Genomic DNA, 4,572 nt, shown 5'->3' with positions numbered 1-4,572 from the left:
AGAGCTGTGGGGAGCCCATGAGGATTCCCCGGACTCAGGTGGTGAGACACGGGCCAGTGGGGACCAATGGGACCCGTCAGAAGGCCCAAGCGAGTCCTCCTCCCTCTCCATGACATCGAGCTACCGAGCATAATGGGGCACTCTCACAGCCTCTAGTCCGTTTTAGGTCCATTATTTTAGGGACACCAAATGGACGACGACACCCATGAAGCGCCAACACGATGCCCTATGGAAGGGCAGTGAGACCCTCCCTCTCGGGAAGTAGCTGGACCCCATGTTGACCGCAGCTTCCAGCTGGCCCCTCTGCAACCTGGAGCAAGCACTCTGACCCCCTGCAACCTAGAACCATCTGTGCATCTGTACCACAGCACCCACAGGCTCGGCACGTCACGGGGTGATCCCAGGGTATGCCCATGAGGCCTCTGTCCACACTGACCCCTGGGCCCCAGGACCAGCATGGACGTGCCCTGGCCTCTGCCCCATGTCCCGTGCAGCCCCAGGTCCTGCCATTCTGCCCACTCACCAGCCTCGCCCTGTTCTTGACTCTGTTCCCCACCATCTCAGACTAAGTCATCTGTCCTGGTGTCCCTGCTCACCAAGGTCCAGCCACCTCAGCTCAGTGGCTCCCCAAGGTGGGCCGCTTGGTAATCCTAGTGCCCAGTGGGCTGAGGAGATGCATACCCCCCTTTCTCCTGACCTCAGAACTCGAGCCATGTCCTCATGTGCTTCCCCTGCCCTCCCCACGAGGGCCACCCCTTTACATGTCCACCCAAAGCCTCCGACCAGCTCGCTCTCCACGGTCACTCTTCCATGTGGCTCTCTGACTCGAGACTAGTCTCCCAGGAGCCCTGGCGCACCATCAGACAGGGCTGTGCTGCCTCCCGGGGTGCGGCTCAGAGTCTGGCTGGTGGGTAGGAGTTCAGGCTGTGCGTAGCCCACCAGGTCACACGGCCTCTCCTCAAGGCCAAGCTACGGTGTGTGTGGAGCCGGGGACAGACCTGGGAAGTCCACACGGGGATGGAGTGACCCCACAGCCAACGCCTGGGCCAGCTGCACTGCAGCCTTTAGGGGCGGTGCCCAGGAAGACCACAGAGACTTTGTACCGATTAACTACCGTGGGCCCCGGGGTAAGATGATCCCACCGGTCGGAATGGCCCCGAACAGAACGCAAATCCAAATGCCAACCCCTCGTCCGGGCACTGAGAGGCTGCAGGCCCTGATGCTGGGCCAGCGAACACCCGCTGTGACAGAGCCCTTAGCAGAGCCCACGGGTGCCCGGAGCCTGATGCCGGCCCAGCTGATGCGCTGGGGAGTGTGAATCCAGCTCCCAGCTTGCTCAGGGGCGGCAGCCAAGGCTTTACGTAACACAGTATTTATAGCTGAATGACACCCCCCGGCTGCTGGAGCTCCAGGGGCTAGCCTGGAGAGGGACACACGGGGTCTGCAGAGCCCAGCCCTGAGTCTGCACTGGGATGAAGCCACCCCTGGGCCCACTTGAGCCAAAGCTGCAGAGAGCTGCCAGAGGCAGGAGGGCAGATCCCCCAGAGCGCTGGGACCAGCACACAGCCACCACACCAGGGCCTCCCACTTGGTCAGCCCACCAAGGAAGGGACTCTCCCCGGAAGGGCAACAGAAGCCCCACTCCACGATAATTCTGTGAACAGCAATGGCCTCCCAGCTGGGCAAAACCACCTGGAATCATTTACTCCAGAAGGGGACTCAGCCTGGCAGGCTAGGCTTTGGGGGATGCCCAGACACTAGGGCCCACCCTGCCTTTCCCTTGCTGTCCTGCCATATCTGCTGGCCACACTGGCCTCTGTCCTCACACCCTTCTCGCTCTGACAGGTGGAGGGACGGGGCAAATCCACGAGGCCATGTGACAATAACCAACCCTGCCACCCTGTGGCACCTGTGCACCCCTAGTTCCCATGGGCCAAGGAGACACCTGTCCTCCTTTTCTCTGACCTCAGGGGCTCACTGCCCCGGGAGGGGATGAGCCTCCTGTCACGAGGCACTGAGCCATGACTGTCCACAGACAACCCACTTTTCATCAAGTCCAAGCTGTGCACGAGGCTCCTCAGCAGACATGGGGGATGACACACACCATCTGGGTGGCAGCTGGGAGCCCCAAGTGCTGTCCCCACACCTGCACTCCGAGGAGGGAACTTCAAGTCAGTGTCGGTTACACTAGCAGCAACTTCTACAGGTCACCAGGAACCCAGAGGCTGTGACAGTCCTGACCCCAAACACGAGGCATGGGCTGACAGTGCGAGGCAGGCGGTCCAAGGAGAGACCTGAGCACCCACAGCCCACTCCGCCCACACTACTCTGCATGCAGATGCCCTCGGCAATCCTAGGCTACTGCCTGACGAGCTCCACGCTGGCTGAGGGGCCCCGAGAAAGCCTGGATGGGCCAGCCGGGGGCATGGCGGTTAAGGCTCTGGATCTCACACGGCCAGCTGTGGGGTCTGAGTCCTGACCCAAGCGACTTGAAAAACACACCGGCACGTGTGGGTGTGTGTGCCTAAAATCCCACGAGGAGAACGGAGAAGAGGCTGGGCGTGGCCGTCCCCCAGGGGGTGATTTCTCACCCCCCCCACCCCTCTCCCTGTCTCTCTGGTGAGCACACCCGCCCTACAACAAACTGAAAAGAAAGAAGCCTTGGCACCCAGCAGGAGAAACCTTGCTGGGGCAGACCATGCCAGGGCGAAGCCCAGCCCCCACATCCTGTCACCAAGGGCTCGCCCACTGCACCCCGGGAGTGGGGGCTTCTCATGATGCACCAGCGTTACCAGTGGCGAGGCGACCCTGGGTTCATACAGTGAAGGTGCTCCGATCCCAGCAGCAAAGGACACCCGGTACTCCTTTTCCGGGGCAGGAAAGAGCTGGGCGAGTTGGCCAGAGCAGGTGGGACAGCGCACTGCGTCCTGGCTAGTCCTTAAGTCTCAAAACACCAAGAAAGGACGCAGGCCTACCCTGTAAGCCGCACAGCGGGGTCTCTCCATGACCGCAGCTGGGTGGGGGCACAGGACTGACCGGGGACGTACGACCTGGGGCCCTGAGCTCTAACACAAAGCCCGTCCACACCCAGCTGACGGCCGGCCCACTGGCTGCCTCTCTGAGGGGCGAGAAGTAAATGCCTGGAACAGTCACGGTGCAGGGACTCAGGGCGGATGGAGGCCCTGGGGGAAGACCTGGGTCCGTGCCTCCCCAGCTGCACGAGCATGGGCGGGCCTCACTCCCCACCCATAAGACAGAGAACAGCCCTGACTCGCTGGCTCTCAGGCCTGTCACTGAGTAACAGATCTATGTGCCTGTCACAAAGCACCAGGCTGGGGGTTGCTAGGCAGATTTTGCCTCTCTTCTCGTGGGCTCAGGGCATATGGAGCCTACCCGTCTTCATGGCACGGCACTCCCAGGGCCCTGCCAGCCCGCCGACTCCCGGCTGAATTAGACAGAACTGCTTCCCGCAGTGGTAGGTCAGAGCCAAGAAGCTCCTTGCTGAAAGGAGAGTCGGCCAGCCTGAGGCCTCCCACAAGCCCACCGGGGAGAGGAAGTGTCCTCTAAACCCCGGGGCAGCTGGACACGGGCGGCGGCCGGCCACCCACCCTGTGACGTCAAGAGCCAGACTGCCTCAGAAGAGCCCTCCACCCTCACACCCCAGAAAGCTACCCAGGAAGTGCCTGGTAGAAGAGTCACCAGGGGACACACTGGACGTCACTGCATCCTTAAAGCTGCTCCCCTGGGTTTCTAGAACCGCTCAGGTGGAGGGTGTCAGCTACAGCACTCTCTGGGGAGCCTCCAGATCTGAGCAGGCCTGGCTAGGTCCCTCAATCAGCAAAGAAGGGGAGAAGTGTAGCCCACCCACCCACCAGGTGCAGATCGACCGGCTCACTGAGCCTGAGGCTGAGCCTGGTGGCTAGGGGATGAGTCTGTGGTCCTGGAAACACCAGGTGCCTCACATCGGGAGGGGAGCTCAGGGGTACCCCGAGTCCCTCCAAGTCTCCACCCTACAGCAGGGGCAGCTTAGGAACAAGATGCTGCCGCTCTTGAGTGCTCCATCCCAGGAGGGAGCGCAGCACGATGGCCGTCTCTGTGACCGTGTCCAGGGCCGTGGAGGTGCGGGAGCACGTCAGGGACAGCGGACAGAGAACCCGCTACTCTGAGTCCTGCAGAAGGCCAGGCCGTGCCCGGCCTCACACACTCAGGCCACTCAGGGCTCGGCCATGCTCGCCTAAGGACACCCACAGCTCCCAGCTCTGCCATCACCAGGCTTCACCCCTGCCCTCCGCCGCTGAGTCCACTCCCTAGGCCTCTCCAAGGCATGCACCATTTCCCTCACACACTCTGCATCGCTCCAGCTGTTGACTGTCCTCTTCACGAGACCGCACTCTCCCCACCCCTGCATTGCTGGGAGATGGGGTGCACCCCCTCACTCGGGCTGCTTTACACACTTTTTCTCCTGTGGCCTCGGCCTGCTCACACCCAGATCCCGGCCTAGCTGGCTGCTCCACCCCAGGGCAGCATCGGCTGGCGCCCCTTCCTTCTTCCCTTATCACCCCCCTGCCCGCC

The 4,572-nt window shown here is 62.2% G+C and overlaps 1 protein-coding gene across 1 annotated transcript in view; it reads right to left on the bottom strand.

Moving 5' to 3' along the window:
• The window catches only part of POC1A (POC1 centriolar protein A), a 79,527-nt gene that overhangs the window by 63,391 nt on the left and 11,564 nt on the right, over positions 1–4,572 (bottom strand). The window lies entirely within an intron of this gene.

The sequence above is a fragment of the Tupaia chinensis genome, unplaced genomic scaffold (genome assembly GCF_000334495.1).
Source record: "Tupaia chinensis unplaced genomic scaffold, TupChi_1.0 Scaffold147003_1, whole genome shotgun sequence".
In the NCBI taxonomy this organism is placed as follows: Eukaryota; Metazoa; Chordata; class Mammalia; order Scandentia; family Tupaiidae; genus Tupaia; species Tupaia belangeri.
The sequence above is the reverse complement of the archived record's forward strand: the minus strand, read 5'-3'. Positions and strand labels throughout refer to the sequence as shown.